General features: G+C 46.2%; 1 protein-coding gene and 2 pseudogenes across 5 annotated transcripts in view; all 3 read right to left on the reverse strand.

Moving 5' to 3' along the window:
* Nucleotides 1-18,772, reverse strand: part of SENP7 (SUMO specific peptidase 7) — a 165,686-nt gene that overhangs the window by 111,306 nt on the left and 35,608 nt on the right. The window lies entirely within an intron of this gene.
* LOC307097004 (E3 ubiquitin-protein ligase MGRN1-like) lies at nt 1,008-3,485 on the reverse strand (annotated as a pseudogene). Its single transcript has 2 exons — nt 1,993-3,485; nt 1,008-1,906 (listed from the first exon to the last, which is right to left on the reverse strand). The product of its transcript is annotated as an E3 ubiquitin-protein ligase MGRN1-like (transcript).
* LOC307097003 (large ribosomal subunit protein eL31-like) lies at nt 6,625-9,531 on the reverse strand (annotated as a pseudogene). Its single transcript has one exon. The product of its transcript is annotated as a large ribosomal subunit protein eL31-like (transcript).

Consider the following 18,772-nt stretch of genomic DNA (forward strand, 5'->3'; position numbering starts at 1 on the left):
ATCCAAGGCCCAAAAGTGTTGGCTCCCTGGGGAGCAGCACACAGACCCACCCACCCACCAGGCCAAGGTCCCTGCTTGGGTAGCCTGTGCCCTGCTGTGCCAGGGCTATATACCCGCTCTGCTTTTCTAATGCCCAGGTGGTTTATCTTAAGAAAAAGATGAAGCCACTTCAAGTGGGACCCTTCGCATGAGCCCCAGACAGAACAAATCAAAGAGAAACACAAAGTGATATTTAAATGGCACAGAGGGAGCAGAGAAGTTGCTCAGGTGGGCGGACAAGCTGAGAGAAAGCCCCTCCACCTGGAGGGGGTCTGAGGACGTGTGCAAACCGACCTCTGAGAGGTGCAGGAACTGGAGAGGGGCCACTAGACCAACTGCGGCCAACAGACTGTGCACCTGCACATCTGCCCCAGGAAGACCCAGACCCAAAACCAGATCCGGGCATCAAGTGCAGAAACCCAGGCTGCACAGAGGCAGGGCGTAGGGAAGGGCTGCAACCTATAGGAGACAGCCCTGCACCAAAGGGCCTGAGCGAGAGAGTGAAGCAATAGAGGACACAAAGCAGCAGTGCCAGCCAGGCCACACACAGAGGGGAAGGGAGCAGGCACTGTTTCCTTCATTGACTGTGACTCGGACCCCCCTTCATTTCCTTCCCCAACAACAAGCCCCTCAGTAATACCTCCTGTGAACACAGTACTTCATCCACGGATCAATTCTCTCCTACCAGTTTGCTTAGTTCTCAGGGTATCAACCCCTCCACTGGCTGGGACCTGTGGGTGGCTGGTCTCCAGCCTCCAGCCCCAGCCACTCAGCCAACAAGGCATTTAGGGGAACCCCAGAGCTCAGTGCCTGAGATAGAAAGGGGCTGTCCTTCATCTTGTACCATTTAAATATAGATAGCACAGAATAAAAGGATTTTTCAGAGGGGACAGTCCACTGTGCTCTTCAATCAAGCGTCACAGGGCCCCTTGGAGCGGTGGCTATAAAGGGTGTGCAGATAGGAGAGGCCAGGGACAGCCCCTTGGCAAAGTCTGGGGAGCTGAGGGTTCCGTGCTGCCGGCCTGACCAGGCTCTCAGAGTTGAGTCAGTCAGTGGCTTCCATGTCAGGATGGGGGCCAACAAACAGGCTACATGGGGCCAGTGGTGAGGAGGCTACCGGCGTCTCCTGGAGGTGGGCCTTCCAGCTTACTCTTCTATGCCAACAGAACAGAAGTCGGGCCCTGAGCAGGAAGGTAGATGTCGGTAGGTGGGCCAGGCTGGCAGCAGCCGCAGGGCTCAGGGCTGCCATCCTGGAGGACGTTCTCAGTGGAGGGTATATGGCTCCCTTGCTTTAGCGATGACCTCCGCTGTGAGGAAACTCTCTGGGGAGCTGCTCAGCACCAGCCCAGCCCCACTCAGCAGGAGAGGGGCGTCCAAGTTCTGGGAGAGATTCTCCTCATCCTCTTCGTGAATGGGGGATGATGGGAACGGAAGGGTGCTGTCTGGGGATTTGCTCCTCGACCTGCCCTTCTGATGGCTGCTTTCCATGATGCAATCAAGCCCAGCAAGTAGGCAGCAGACCTGGGACAGGCCATCCGAGACACCCGAGTAGGTGATCTCTTCATAAAGGGGGTCTGAGGGGAGGGCTGGGGGGATAACCCGGAGGCCGCTGAACGCCTCAGAGAGATGGGCTCATAGCCCGGTGGGATGCTGTCCAAGCTAAAGTGCTCATCGTAGCCCACTCTCTGGGCCCGAATGGGGCTTAAGGAGAAGGGGGACAGGGCTCCTGGCTTCTTCCTCACTGCCCAGATCTGCAAAAGGGCCCGGAAAGGCAGGCAGCCAGCCAATGGGGCAGTTGCTGGCCAGGCAGCGCAGGAGTTGCACAGACACAGGTGGTAGCAGGGCAGGATCAGCATGTCCCGCAGGTCTCATATATATGAGTCATGTTTTTTTATCCATTCAGCTACCCTGTGTCTTTTTATTGGAGCATTTAAGCCATTGGGCACACCACACTCTCATTGCTGTTGTCACTGTTCTCGTCCAAAGGCTTCATCTCCTGGTTGTTCTTGTTCTCGATGCTGTAGATCTCCTGCAGCAGGTAGATGACCCGGTCTACAATTTGCTTCTGCTTCGAGGCTTCACAGAGAAACTGCCATCAACATGCTCTTCAAAGGCAGCCAACAGCACGTGGGCATGGCCAGTCACCTCAACAACTCCTTCGTCCACCACGGCCTGGATGACCACTGGAAACACTCCCCGGTCCAGGTCAAAGTTCAGCTCATGGTCCTTCTACTCTGAGAAGTCAATCTTGAAGGAGGGCAGGAAGAATTGCTGGCTCACCCCCCTCTTATAATGGACAGTCTCGGACTGCAGGGTAGGGCCAGGGGGGCTGTACACAGCCATCCCGCTGAGAAACTCCTCCACTGCCTAGCAGAAGATGGTGATGGCCACCCGGACATCAGCATCGAAGGTGAACTCCAGGCTGTAGAGGACATGGGGCTTCTTGCTGTCCTCGGTGGGGCTGTTGGCACCATCTTTGTACCTTACGAGCCGGATCAAGTCCTTTTGGATGTTCACTAGGTTCCTTAACATCTTCACCGGTTCATGGGGAGCAGGGGTGACATAAGGAACTGGACTGGGCGATTGCCCAGGAAGTTCAGATCCAGGTTTCCTCCAAAGAGATAACCTTTAGGGTGGGGGGGTGTCAAACTTCTCACCTCCCATAAAAAGTGTGTATCAAAGTAGTTTCCGCACTTTGGGAGATAGCAATAGGCCGAGTTTGCCTGAAAGTCGATGTCCTCCACGCCCACAATGCGTTGGCTCAGGATGGAGCCCATGGTGCACAGCGGGCCAGCCCGTGCCAGGCCAGCCAGGACCAAGTGGGACAGGGGCGGCAGCAGCGGCATCTTCACACACACATGGTCTGGACTAGGCCACACGGATGCCAGCCTATGGCCACTTGATATTATTTTAATCTTCTTGAACTTGTAGAGACTTCATTTTGGTCCTAACATGTGACCTCTCTTTGAAAATGTCCCATGTGCACTTGAGAAGAACGTATATTCTGTAGCTTTGGGTTGAAATGTCTGTAAAAGTCAATTAATTCCATCTGATCTAGTGTGTCATTTAGGGTCACTGTTTCCTTGTTGAATTTTTTGTCGACATCCATGGATGTCGGTGGGGTGTTAAAGTCTCCTACTATGGTTGTATTACTGTCTAATTCTCCCTTAAAATCTTCCATAAGTTTTTTTTAATATATTTGTATGCTCCTGTATTGTGTGCATATGTTTACCAGTTATATCCTCTTGTTGTATCAATCCCTTTAGTATTATGAAGTGTACAGAAAGGGCTCTTTGACCTCCCATTTCTACCTGGAAGCCAGACATAAAATTTCCCATGACAAAGTGCCCTCTCTGTACCACGAAGACATTCTTATCACTAGAGACTGGAAATCAACACTAAAATGAAATTGTACAAACAAATCTACTAAAATAACCCTTATCTTCCATTCGTTTCTCCCATATTATTTCTAGTCACTTTACAATTTACTGCACCTAGAAACATAAACCCTTACCTTTTGTTTTTTCACAAATTTATCATTCTTTGTTAAAAGGTATATAAGGGGGGAGGTAGAAGAAGGTAAAGAGGGGGATAAATGGTGACAAAAGGAGACTTGACTTTGGGTGGTGAACACACAATACAATATACAGATGATGTATTATAGAATTGTACACCTGAACCTAATATAATTTTATTAACCAATGTCACACCAATAAAATCAATAAAAAACTTTCTTTAAAGGTATACAAACCCGGCTTGTGTAGCTCAGTGGTTGAGCACTGACCTATGAACCAGGAGGTCATGGTTTAATTCCCGGTCACGGCACATGCTGGGGTTGCAGACTCGATTGCCAGTTGGGGCATGAAGAAGGCAGCCAATCAATAATTCTCTTTCATCATTGATATTTCTCTCTCTCCCTCCCCCTTCCTCTCTGAAATCAATAAAAATATATTATTTGTAATAATAATAAGATAAAATAAAATGGCATGTAAGCTCTCAGTCCTAACCATACCTTCACGTCTTCATTTCTCCTACAAGGGTTCTGTGTGCACATAAAAATCTATCATAATAAAAGTGTAATATGCAAATTGACCAAACAACCAAACAGCACAACCATCCAAACGACCTTCTGGACGACCATGCTATGACACGCACTGGCGCCCGGCCAGCCAAGGTGGTTGTGATACGATTAGTCGGGGGGCCCTGGCATTGCTCCACGATCGCCCTGCAGAGGGAGGCCCAGGCCACCCTCTGCGGGGCAATCTATGGGGGGCTCCACGATGGATCATCCCAAAAAAGGAGGCCCAGGCCACCAGTCGACAGGGCAATTGATGGGGGGAGCGGTTCCACGATCACCCCAAAGAGGGAGACCCAGGCCACCCTCTGCAAGGCAATTGATCGTGGAGCCCCAGTCAGGTGGACACGGCCTCCCTCTGCTGGCCAATCCCGCAATCAATTGCCCCAAAGAGGGAGATCCAGGCTACCAGGCCAGCAGCGCTGTGGCAGGTGGGCGGGGCCTCCCTCTGTGCAGTGATCAATTTGGGGCCCCACGATCGATCACCCCACAGAGGTAGGCCCAGGCCACCAGCCAACGATGCTATGGTTGGTGTACAGAGCTGGCCAGCAATCGCCCCACAGAGGGAAGCCCATGCCAGCCAAGCAATCGCACCCACACCTGTTACCTACAGAGGGAGGTGACCAGTGAGGGGGGGGATCCAGTGCTGCACAGATGGCAAGCAGTGGCAGTGTGGGGGCGGGACCAGCTGCTTGCAGCTGGAGGAAGGAAAGCCCCAGTAGGTCCTCATTGCCAGCGAGGCCTAGGGACCCTACCTGAGGGGTTCCGGACTGCGAGAGGAGTAGGCCAGGCTGAGGGACCCCACACACACAAATTTTGTGCACCGGGCCTCTAGTATTAAATAAAATGTGTATGCTGCCCTGGCCAGTTTTGTTTAGTGACTAAAGCATTGGCCCATGGACTGAAGAGTCACAGGTTTGATTCTCAGTCAAGGGCATGTACCTCGATTGCAGGTTTGATTCCCATCCCTGGTCAGGGGGCATGTGGAAGGCAACGAATCGATGTGTGTGTGTGTGTGTGTGTGTGTGTGTGTGTGTGTGTGTGTGTGTCTCTCATCAATGTTTCTCTCTCTCCTCCACCTCCTCCGCTTGCTTCTCCTCTTCCCCCCTCCTCTTCCTTCCCTCCCTCCCTCCCACTCTCTTTGAGAATCAATGGAAAAAATATCTTTGGATGAGGATTAAAAAAGTATATATTTTTTCCTGTTAATCTGTCTTCTATCAGTTTAATTCTCAGGCCCAGCCATGGAACCTAAGAGGGTAGAGGAAAAGTTTTTTTCACTGCAACAGATAAAATAAGGTATCCTATCTAATAAAAGAGTAATATGCAAATTAATATCACTCTACTACACCCACAAGCCACACCCACCAGCCAATCAGGACCAAGTATGCAAATTAACCCCAACCAAGATGGCTGCGACCACGGAGTGAGCAGGAGGGAGGCTTGGGTTTCCCCAACGATGGAGGAAGCCAAGTTTTTCGCACACCCTGGCCGACCCAGGCCTCCACTCAAGGCTACAAAGTTTCAATTATAGAAGATAAATAAATCCTAACAAAAATGGCGGGAGCCATGGAGCTGGAGAGAGCAGGAGGCTTGGGTTGCCCTCGGCGATGGAGGAAGCCAAGCTTCCCACCTGCCCTGGCCAGCCCTGGCCTCCATTCAAGGCTACAAAGTTTCAATTATAGAAGATAAATAAATCCCAATAAAAATGGCGGGAGCCACGGAGCTGGAGAGAGCAAGAGGCTTGAGTTGCCCGCGGCGATGGAGGACGCCAAGCTTCCCGCACACCCTGGATGGCCCTGGACTCCACTCAAGGCTACAAAGTTTCAATTATAGAAGATAAATAAATACCAGATACCAGAGCCTCCGCTTGGGTCGCCCGGGGGCGTGGCTGGCCTGCAAACCACCACAGGCCCCTTACCCAGGCCACCCCATGCCCCAAGGGAACCCCCCCCTGATACGGGACACCCTTCAGGGCAAACCAGCTGTCCCCCACCCGTGCACCAGGCCTCTGTCTTATCTAATAAAAGAGTAATATGCAAATTGACTGTCACTCCAACACACAAGATGGCTGCCACCATGTAGGCAGAAGATGGCCACCACAAGATGGCCAGCAGGGGAGGGCAGTTTGGAGGTACTAGGCCTGCAAGGGAGGGCAGTTGGAGGCAATCAAGCCTGCAGGGGAGGGCAGTTAGGGGTGACCAGGCCGGCAGAGGAGGGAAGTTGGGGGGGACCCATGCCTACAGGGGAGGGCAGTTAGGGGCAAACAGGCTGGCAGGGGAGCAGTTAGGCATCAATCAGGCTGGCAGGGGAGTGGTTAGGGGGTGATCAGCTGGCAGGCAGAAGCGGTTAGGGGCAATCAGGAAGGCAGGCAGGCGAGCAGTTGGGAGCCAGCAGTCCTGGATTGTGAGAGGGATGTCCGACTGCCCGTTTAGGCCCGATCCTACCGGGCAGTTGGACATCCCTCGAGTGGTCCCAGATTAGACAGGGTGCAGGCTGGGCTGAGAGACACACACACCCCCATGCAAGAATCTCGTGCTCTGGGCCTCTAATTTTCATATAATAGAATACAACTCAGCAATAAAGAGAAATAAACTACTGATATGCCCAACTGTAAGGACAAATCTCCAAAGCATGCTCAGTGAAAGAAGCCAGATACAAAAAGAATATACATACTATGTTTTTATATATTGGAAACTCTAGGAAGACAAACCTAATTGTGGTAACAGACATCATATTAGTGACTGCCTGAGGTTGGAAGTGAGTGAGTTGGGGGAGAAGTGGGAAAGGGCAGATGGAAAGTATTTAACATAATGGATATACCATAGATTGTGGTGGTGGTACTATGGATGTGCTAATTTGTTAAAATTCATCAAAATATACACACAAAATACATATATTTTATTATATGTAAATTATACATCAATAAGGTAATTAAAAGTCATTAGGAACATGTAAAAATATTATTCCCTAAAGAAAACGAATCTACCTTATTACTTTTCTTCATCAAAGCCAAATCACAAATTATCAAATGACTAACATTTTTATTAATTTATACAAGTACATTTTGCTGAAATTTGGGTTGAAAAATCCATTAGAATAATTTCAGGGGCTCTAAAAAATAATCATTACTATAGTCTGCCTTGGACACCATCTTCCCAGTACAGGAATTTGTTACCTGGCAACTGACCAAAGTGTTAGCAAGCATCTTTTGAATGAGAAAGGTACTGTAGCTGATTCTGTGAATTTAAAACACTGATACTTAACCCATAGAAATACTTGCTTTGGACTTTAAGTCAAGTGAATACTTTTAATCAATAATGCATATAGTTAACAGAATAAATTGCATACCTCTGCCTTAGTTCCTTTTTATCATGTCTTAGTACTCTCGCTATAATAAAAATACCGTAGACTAGTTGGCTTAACAACAAACATGTACACCTCACAATTCTGGAAGGTAGGGAGTCCAAGATCAAGGATCGGCCAATTCAGTGTATGGTGAAAGCCTATTTTCTGGTCCATAAACAACCATCTTCTCGCTGTGTCCTCACATGGCAAAAGGGATAAGAAAGGTCTCCGTAGTCTCTTTTCTTTTTTTTTAAATATAGTTCTTTATTGATTTCAGAGAGAATGGGAGAGGGAGAGAGAGATAGAAACATCATTGATTGGCTGCCTCCTGCACGTCCCCTACTGGGGATGGAGCCTGCAACACGGGCATGTGCCCTTGGCCGCAATCAAACCCAGGACCCTTCAGTCCGCAGGCCAAAGCTCTCTCTACTGATCCAAACCAGCTAAGGCTGGAGTCTCTTTTTGTAGGGCATAAATCCCATTCATAAAGGCTCCACCCTCATGACCTAATCACCTCCCAAAGACCCCATTTCCTAATACCATCACATTGAGGATTGGGATTTTTAAAATATGAATTTGGGGGAAAGAAAGGGGATGACACAAACATTCAGTCCACAACACATACTTAATTTCAGCCCTACTATACTTCAAGTTTCTTTACCACCTATTGAATATAATATTTTTCCTTTGAAGCTGCTATTAGTACCCATTTCCATTATATTTCACTTGCATCCAGCACCAGCTTCATGCAATCTGAACAGTATAAAGGGCCCTGAGCTCAAAGCCCCACACTTGTTTTAAAGGTCTCCTGCTGCTATTTGAAATTCTTAATTTTGTCTTTGAACTTGTGTTTTGTAAGTAAAATTCACAGGACAAAGAGGCATTCACATGAGCAGAGAAGATATTCATAATATGTATATCCACCATTCCCGGCTGCTCCATTCACATATAGTACTTGAGATGTCCATGAGGAGAAAATTCTGGTGGACTCAACATGTGTGAGAGTTCTGTGAGGTTCAAAGTGAGAACAAGACAAGCAGAGGCACTGAAAGTCCTAAAAGGCTACATAGTTCATTTGAACCATTAAATGGTTCCAACACACACAAAAGTAATACCAGCCTATGAAACACAAATAACCAAGGTACTCTACTATACCCATTCTTACCTGTGTTAATTCCTGGTATTGGGCAACTACTTACACTGAAATGATGACACTACAGGAAAGGGAATGACAGGGCAACTCTGGGTTCCTTTTACTTTCAGTTATTCCTTAGACATCACTATGCTAAAGGTACAGAGTATTAATGAAATGTGGAGGTACCAAAAGTAAAATGAGCCTAGCCAGCGTGGCTCAGTGGTTCAGCATCAACCTATGAAAGTCATGGTTTGATTCCCAGTCAAGACACATGCCCAGGTTGTGGGCTCATTCCCCACCCAGTAGGGGCCATGCAGGAGGCAGCCAATCAATGATTCTCTCTCATCATTGATGTTTCTATCTCTCTTTTCTTCTCCTTTCCTCAATGAAATCAATAAAAATATTTATTTTTTAAAGTCAATCAAACAAGAGAGTTAATGTAGAAAAGGAGGGACAAAATAGCTCTAAGGCATATAAAATATAGCAATGACAGAAATAAGTCACTCCTTACCAATAATCACCTTTTTTTGTGCAGTTTTATAACTTTATTGGACAATCAGCAGTTAGTTCTCATCCACATCAATTGGTTGTACATTTTTGAAAGCGGTGCCAGGTACATAGGTGACCAATGTGTAGAATTTGTTTGGTGAATCTTCATCCTCATTACATTTTCTAGACAACTGTACCTGTATACAGTATGAAATATTCCTTATTCCTTTGGCCCAGACAGCTTTGTTCAGCCTGGTGTCAATGCATACATCTGGAGTTCCCATCTCGTTCCCGGAAAATTTCCAGATCTCCTTGAGTGCCCAAAGGACACGCTTTTTGAAAGCCACTGCATGGATACACTAATGAGTGTTGGTATATTCTCTGGTCACTACCTCGGTGATAACAGAACAGCCCCTCTCTTCTCGCCACCCTTCTTTGCAGTAGCCATTTTCCCTGACCCAAGTTGAAAATCTAATTACTATAAAAGAAAAACAAAGTTGGGAGAGAAACCAAGATGGCGGCATAGGTGAACACCTAAACTGCTGCCTCGCACAACAATTTCAAAACTACAACTAAAAAACAAACGGACATCATCCAGAACCACAGGAAGGCTGGCTGAGTGGAAATTCTACAAATAGAAGGAAAGAGAAAAGCACATTGAGACTCACAGGAGCTGCGCAAGGTAGAGGTACGGAGGCGCGCATGCAGAGAGGGCTGGCAACTGAGTACGCGGCTGGCTTTCTAAATCGGGAGTAAGACAAAAGCTCCCGACTGCTCTGAACTCCAGTTCCAGGCAAGAATCTGGGGACCCAGACTCATACGGGGAGAAACTGGACTGTCTGGCAGTGGGCGGAACTCGAGGGCAGCTTTCTCTCAGAGGTGCTTGCAGTGATTACCAAGGGACACTGAGAACCAGGGGCCTCTTAGGCCAGGGCTGACAGGAAGCCAATGCTGTTTGCTCTGCCCTGAGACTCCGCCCAATCCAAACTGAGTACAGAGGCTTTTGTATATGAATGGCCTGGTCCTTTGAATTCTAAATTTACCTAACAAACTGCATCTGAGTCAGTAAGACCCAGAACATCCAAAAGAAGGCCCAAGGCCCCACAGCAGCTTGCATTGCTTCACAGCTGGGCCTCATCTGGGCACCTCCAAAACCCAAACAAAGAAGAGCAATCTGCAGATCTCTCCATAGCTCCTGCTGGCTGGCCTCAGGCAGAGGCTAAATTAGCACCTCCTTGGAGATCCAAGAGCCAGTGTACCCAGGGGTCAGAATGGGACCATCCAGATTACAACTCCTCAGATCCATAAGGGACACACTCAGGGGGCAGACTCAGTGAGCGCCAAAGCCCCACTGAAGCAAGTACTGCCCCATAAGGGTGTCTCCAGCACAGAAGTTCTCCCATTGTAGACACAACTGGTCCTCACAGCCAATTGGCCTGGAGGTCAATTCCTCCCAGTGATACCAACAACAATCAAGACTTAACTACAACAAGACTGCACACACAGCACACAAAGGGGTGCACCACGAGTGTCCACCTCAGGTAACTGGGGAGGCTGAGCCACTGGGCCCTACAGGACACCTAGCACACAAAGCCACTCTATAAACTCAGGGAAGCAGCCAAAATGCAGAGACAAAGAAACAGATCACAAATGAAAGAAATGGAGGAAAGCAAACGACTGGATATAGAATTCAAAACCACAATTATAAGGTTTTTCAAGAATTTTCTAGAAAAGGCCAATAAATTTAGTCAGACCCTCAAGGATATGAAAAAGGACCAACAAAAAATTAAGCATACACCAACTGAAATAAAAAATAATATACAGAGATCCAACAGCAGACTAGAGGATCACAGGAATCAAGTCAAAGATTTAAAATACAAAGAAGCAAAAACACCCAACCAGAAAAGAAAAAAGAAAAAAGAAAAAAGAATCCAAAAATATGAAGATAGTGTAAGGAACTTCTGGGACAACTTCAAGCGTACCAATATCCGAATTATAAGGGTGCCAGAAGAAGAGAGAGGGCAAGATACAGAAAATCTATTTGAAGAAATAATGACAGAAAACTTCCCCCACCTGGTGAAAGAAATAGACTTAAAAGTCCAAGAAGCGCAGAGAACCCCAAACAAAAGGAATCCAAAGAGGACCACAACAAGACACATCATAATTAAAATGCCAAGGGCAAAAGACAAAGAGAGAATCTTAAAAGCAGCAAGAGAAAAACTGTTAGTTACCTACAAGGAAGTAACCATATGACTGTCAGCTGATTTCTCATCAGAAACTATGCAGGCCAGAAGGGAGTGGCAAGAAATATTCAAAGTGATGAATATCAAGAACCTACAACCAAGATTACCCAGCAAAGCTATCATTTAGAATTGAAGGTCAGATAAAGAGCTTCACAGATAAGAAAAATCAAAAGGAGTTTATCACCACCAAACCAGTATTATATGAAATGCTGAAGGTTATTCTTTAAGAAGAGAAAGAAGAAAAAGGTAATAATAAAAATTATGAACAACAAAGTGACAACAAATACATATCAACAAGTGAATCTAAAAATCAAGTGAATAAAAAATCTGATGAACAGAATAAACTGGTGAATATAATAGAATCAGGGGCATAGAAAAGGAGTGGATTGACAATTTTCGGGGAGGAAGAGGGTGTGGGAGTGCAGGAAGAGACTGGACAAAAAATCGTACAACTATGGACGAGGACAGTGGGGGAGGTAAGGGAAGGGATGGGGTGGGAACCGGGTGGAGGGGAACTATGGGGGGGGAAAAGAGGAACAATTGTAATAATCTGAACAATAAAGATTTATTCAAAAAAAATATTTTTTAAGTAAAAAAAAACACTCAACAAACTAAGAACAGAAGGAAACTACTTAAACATAATGAAAGCCATGTATGAAAAACTCAGTGAACATCATACTTAATAGTGAAAGACTGAAATCTTTTCTTCTAAAATCAAAAATATGAAACAGCCCTGGCCGATTTGGCTCAGTGGATGGAGCATCAGCCTGTGGACTAAAGGGTCCCAGGTTCGATTCTGGCCAAGGGCACGTGCTCATGTTGCAGGCTTGATCCCTGGTTGGGGGCATGCAGGAGGCAGCCAACCAGTGATTCTCTCTCATCATTGATGTTTCTATCTCTCTCCCTCCCTCTCCCTTCCTCTCTGAAAACAATAAAAAATATTTTTTTTAAATATGAAACAATACCCACTTTTATCATTTTTATTCAACACAGTACCTAAGGATGTTACTTTATTTGGAAACTAGAGGCCCGGTGCACAAAATTCATGCACTGGGGAGGGTGTCCCTCAGCCCAGCCTGCACCCTCTCTAATCTGGGACCCCTTGTGGGATGTCCCCGTGGGATCGGGCCTAAACCTGCAGTCAGACATCCCTCTCACAATCCGGGACCACTGGCTCCTAACCGTTCGCCTGCCTGCCTGATTGTCCCCTAACTGCTCCTCTGCCGGCCTGATTGCCCTCAACTACTGTCTCCTGCTGGCCTGATCACCCCCAAGGCTTTTATTAGTATACATATGATCCTTCACAGAAAATTTTACTAACCCTGCTTTACAATAAGGGTTTGACGATTGAATCATTGGGACCAGACACCAAGATTTCCTTTCTTTGAATAGTGGAGGGAATAATTATCTTGTCTTTAAGTTGCCCTGAAATTAAAATGAGATAATGACTTAGAAAAGTATAAAAGCACCATATAAAGACAACTGTCTTTTTCATGTACAGAAAAGACAATAAAGTGGTAAAATGAAAAACACTATTTTTATTCTCCTCCTTCCTTCCTTTACAGCCTTTATTTAAACTTTGAAATTTATAAAAATTGCACTCCAATTTTCATTTCTTTACATTCAATATTATTTTGTATTAGTTTCAGACTTTATATTAGTTACAGAATAGTGGTTAGACAATCATATACTTTACAAAGTGTTCCCCAATATTTCCAGTACCCACCTGGCATCATACCATCATTACAACACTACTGACTATATTCCCTATTTAAGTGACAATGGGTTTACAGGTTCCTTCCAGTCTTTCTTTTTTGTTGTTCGCCTTTCCTTTTCTTTCTCACTTCTTCCCTCATTTTCCTTATATAGTATCTCAATTGGCCATCAAAGCTCAGTGAAGGCACTGGGACACGCCAGTTAGCACTGGGAGCTTCTCTGAATCACATCAGTCAGTCCGGTACCCTGCAGTGCAGCACCCTTCCACTGAGGTGGCACCGCCCCTCAACCCCCACTTCAGGGCTGCGGGTCCTTGCCCCTCCGCCCCAGTGTCCTTCCATGCCCCTTGATCCCTGGCCGGGCCCACTCGCATCTTGGGGCCATTGCAGAACCTCGCTCTCTGCAGGCGAGGTAGATCCCTGCCCGCTGGTCCCCTGCCCCAGCCCAGCCCAGCCCCCTCTGGTGCACCCCGCCTCGCCAGGTTTTTGCCTTTGATCTATGGCATTGGTGACAGCACACTCATAGCAAGCCTGGTACCCAGAGGGGCAAAGGGTCAGTTCTTTGCCCAGAATGTTAGAGGTTGCAGTAGCATTTGCAGATGTCGCCCAGAGACTGCTGGCGAAGGCAGCGCCTGTGTGGGGTGTCCTCATAGAGGGATGGTGAGGCGCTACTCGGTGCCCCTTGGAATACCCGCCTCCTGGCCAGCGGCTTTGCCAAAGCTGTGGCACTCTCCCTGGAGCCGCCCCTCAGGCAGCCCCGCAGTCAGGCCTCGTGCCTCTTCTTCCTCATTCGGCCTTCATCCATCCCTCTCTCCTGCAGTGCTTGCGCTCCAGGCCCAAAGGAAAAGGACCAAGACCAAGAAGGACAAAGCCCAAAGGAAGTGAGTCTTGAACCCCCACATCTCATTCTCTGGATTTCCTCCCGCACCTCCTCTCTGTGTCACATCTTGAACAGGCACCCTGTGGCCCAGCCACATGGCCACTGGGCTGCCTGGTAGAGTCTGTCTCCGTGAAGCTGTGAAGCTGTGAATCTGTGGCCAGAGGCCCTGTCTGGGTCTCAGCAACCCCATGCCTGCGATGTTCCCCGGAGCTCCATGGGAGTGGCTAGGCGGGCCGGCCATGCCACCCCTGCGCTGTGATGTTTCTGGGGCCCCACAGGAGTGGCTAAACAGGCCCAGCCGCTCCTCCCCGGGGTGGCGATGTTCCCAGGGCCACACAGGCGTGGCTAGGTGGGCCCGCTGCCCCTCCCAGGGCCTGCGATGGACCCGGACCCCGCAGGTAATGTCTGGCGCTGCCCACCCCGCCTCCCAGGGTTCCAATGGACTGGTATCTTGCCAGCGGTGTCTGGCCTGCCCGCCAGGCCTCCCCTGCCCCGATGGACCTGGACCCCAGGGGCGGGCCATGGCGCTGCCCACCCCACCCACGTATGCAAATTAACCCACCATCTTTGATGGGTTAATTTGCATGCTCACTCTGATTGGCTAGTGGGCGTGGTTTGGCGTAGCAGAGTGATGGTTAATTTGCATGTTTTTCTTTTATTAGTGTAGATGTTGATTTTACAGAAGTAATCATGTTAAAATCACATCAACAGTTTGGGTCCTAATACATTATGACTGGTGTCCTTATAAAAACGGCAGATTCGCCTGGCCAGCATGGCTCGGTGATTGAGTGTCAACCTATGAATGAACTAAGAGAGGTCATGGTTCAATTCCCATTCAGGGCACATGCTGGGTTGCACAATCCCCAGTGTGGTGCATGCAGGAGTCAGCCAATCAGTGCTTCTCTCTCATCACTGATGTTTTTATCTCTCTCTTCCTCTCCCTTCTTCTCTGAAATCAATAAAAATATATTTTAAAATAATAAATATATAAATAAATAAAAAACAGCAAATTGAATATAGAAATAGGCTTACACAGAGGGAAGATGATGTGAAGACACATAGGAGAACATGTAAACATGGAGGATTGCAGTGACACATCCAAAAACCAAGTACTGTCCGAAGAAGATAGGAAAAAGACATGGAGCAACCCTTCCCTAATGCCTTGAGGAAGCATGGCCCTGAAGGCACTTGATTCACAGGAAATGTGAACACATTAAACAATCAAACCAAAAAGCAGAGATTGTCAGAACAGATGGAAAATCAAGATCTGCTATGTTCTAAAAATTTGTTTTACCCTCCCCCCACCAAAAAAATTCTCTATGTTAAACTCCTACCCTCCAAAGTGATCACATTAGGAAGTGGGGCCTTTGGGAGGTAATAAGATCATGAGCCCTCATGAATGGGGTTAGTGCTCTTATATAAGAGGCTCCAAAGAAACCCCTTCCACCTTGTGAGGAAAGACACAGAGAAAAGATAGCCATCTATAAATCAGGAAGCCCTCAGCAGACACTGAATCTGTCAGTACCATGATCCTGGATTTCCCAGTCTCCGGATTATAAAAGACTAGAGGCCCAGTACATGAAATTCGTGCACTCGAAGGGGGTGGGGGGCCTCAACCCAGAGTACAAGAGGGCGCAGGCCAGCCCAAGGGACCCCATTGGTGCACTATCAGGGCCGGGGAAGGATGCGGGAGGATGGCCACCCAGAGAGGGACCACAGGAGGGCTCCAGGGCATGTCCAGCCTATCTCACTCAGTCCTGATCAGCTGGACCCCAGCAGCAAGCTAACCTACCAGTAAGAGCATCTGCCCCCTTGGTGGTCAGTGCATGTCATAGCAAGCAGTTGAGCGGCCTTAGCGTATCATTAACATATTACGCTTTGATTGGTTGAATGGCCGACCGAACAACCGGACACTTAGCATATTAGGCTTTTATTATATACTAGAGGCCCGGTGCATGAAAATTCATGCACTGAATGGGGGGTCCCTCAGCCCAGCCTGCCCCCTCTCACATTCCAGGAGTCCTCAGGGGCAGGAGGCAACCCAGTGACCAGGGGAAGGTGACGCCCCCATCACACCTCTGCTGCTGCCACTGCCAGCAGTGCAAGCCTCGGCCAGCCCTGGTTACCTGAGCCTCAGGCAGCCCTGGGCAGCTGGGCAACTGCCATCTGAGGCTTGCCTGTGCCTTGGGCCGGCCCTGGGCAGCTGGGCAGTCAACATCTGAGGCCTGCCTGCATCTCGGGTGTCAGCTGGGCAGCCACCATCCAAGGCTTGCCTGCACCTCGGGCTGGCCCTGGGCTGCTGGGGGGGCTGAGGGGTGTGGGGGACTCCAGAGGCAGTCAATTAGCATATTCCCTCCTTACTGGCTGTGGGCGCCGCCATCTTTGAGGGTGGGGCAGTCAATTAGCATATTCCCTCCTTATTGGCTGTGGGCACCACCATCTTTGTGATGGTGTGAGAGTCAATTAGCATATTCCCTCTTTATTAGATAGGAAGTGTTGCTTTTAAGTCACCCAGTCTATGGTATCTTGTTATAGCAGCCCAAAGAGATGAAGACAAGATCAAACTACATGCTCTCAACAAGAGACACACTTGTGCCCTAACTGGTTTGGCTCATTGGTTCAGTGTCAGCCCACAGACTAAAGGATCACGGGTTCAATTCCAATCAATGGCACGCATGGAGGCTCAACCCCCGGCCCCAGTCGAGCGCATTCGGGAGGCAAGCAATGTGTCTCTCTTACATAGATGTTTTTCTCTCTCTCTCTAAAAAAGAAACGCAATGAAAAAAATATCCTAGGGTGAGGATTAACAAAAAGAGAGAGAGACAGAGATTTGGGATTCAAAGAAATGCATAGGTTCAAAATAAAAAATGAAAAAAGATATTACAGGCAAATGGCAACCCAGTAGCTGTATAAATATCAGACAAAATAGGCTTAAGAGTCCTGCCAGGTGGCTCAGTTGATTACCGCGCTGTCCCAATATGCCAAGGTTACAGGTTTGATTTCTGATCAGGGCACATACAAGACACAACCAATAAATGCATAAATAAGTGGAACACAAATTCATCACCCTTCCTCTCTCTCTCTCTTCCTAAAAATAAATAATTAATTAATTTTTGAAATAGGCTTTAGAAGGAAAAAATGCTAGCAGAGACAATAAGGGAAAATCCCTGAGAAAAAGCTTACTTCATCAGGAAGCTATACCAATTATAAATATACATATACCTAATACAGGACCATAAAATACATTAAGCAAAAACTGACAAAAGGAAAAAGATGATAATTCAACAATGATAGTTCAATGCTTCAAAACCCCAGTCTCATAATGCATAAAACAACTAAAAGAAAATCAGCAAGAATACAGAACGTTTGAATAATACTATCAACTCAACCTAATGGACATTTACCTCCACCAAAGCAACAGAATATACATTCTTCTCAAACACATGAAACATTCTCCAAGAAAGTCCATACACTAGGCCTTAAAATAAACCTCAATAAACTTACAAGAGGTGAAATTATATAAAGGTTCTCAGACCACAATGGAATTCATTTAAAAATAAACAACAGACAAATAAGTCATGGTGATGTAATGTGCAGCATGGTAACTATAGTTAATACTATATTGTATATTTGAAAGTTGCTAAGAAAGTAAGTATAAAAGTTCTCATCACACAAAAAAAGTGTAACTACATGTGGTGATGGTTATTAATTAGACTTATGTCCAAAAGAAGCAGAACAAAGAAAATAAGATTACAGACAGTCCTCGGGTTACATCAGATTCGACATATGTCCTTCCATGGTTACGTGGTTCCGTCATTTCGACGTATGTACATATGTGCTTTATGTTTTTTATTATTTATTTACCACAAGTAAAGGTCAGGAATTGTTATCTTTCTTTTAATTTTTTTTTACTGTTTCACTTCATTATCGCTGTGACATAGGTGCTTATGCAGGTGGGTTCCGACTTACGGCGAAAATCGTGTTACATTGTGCCGTAGGAATGGATCTCCAACGTAACCCAAGGACCTACTGTATAATGAAATAAATTAAATAGAATATGGAAAACCAATAAAGTTGATGAAACCAAAAGTTGGTTCTTTGAAAAAAATCAACAAAATTAACAAATCTATAGGTAGACTGAACATAAAAAAGACTCAAATTACTAAAATCAGGAATGGAAGAGGAGTCATCACTAATAATTCTACAGAAATTAAAAGGATTACAAGGGAATACTATGAACAAATATATGACATCAAATTAAATAACATATAAAATGTAATTCCTAGAGACACAAGCTACCAAAACTGATTCATAATAATAAAAAAATCTGAATACAACTAGAACAAGCAAAATTTGATTTGTAATTTGAAAACTGCACACACACACAAAGCTTGATGACCAGATGGCTTCACTGGTGAATTCTATCAAACTTTATTTTTTTACTAAAGTCTTCTTTAAAGAAGAATTAGTACCAATTTTTCAAAAACTCTTCCAAAAAGCAAAGGAAGAAATAATATTTCCCAACTCATCTACAGGCCAGAATTAGCTTGATACCAAAGCCAGACAAAGATAACGTAAGAAAACTACAGATGAATTTCCCTTCTGAATACAAGCATAAAACATCCTCAACAAAACCCTACTAAGTTGAATTCAGCAATACATGAAAGGGATCTTAAATCAGATTCAAGTGGGATTTATATCAGGAATGCAAAGTTGTTTTAAGATCTAAAAATCAGTCTATGTAATATATTGTTTTAATAAAAGATACAAATTACATTATATAAATATAGGAAAGGAATTTGACAAAATCCAACACACATTCATATTAAAAAGCCTCCAAAAATTAGGAAT

Source organism: Cnephaeus nilssonii (assembly GCF_951640355.1).
Source record: "Cnephaeus nilssonii genome assembly, chromosome: 3".
Lineage (NCBI taxonomy): Eukaryota > Metazoa > Chordata > Mammalia > Chiroptera > Vespertilionidae > Cnephaeus > Cnephaeus nilssonii.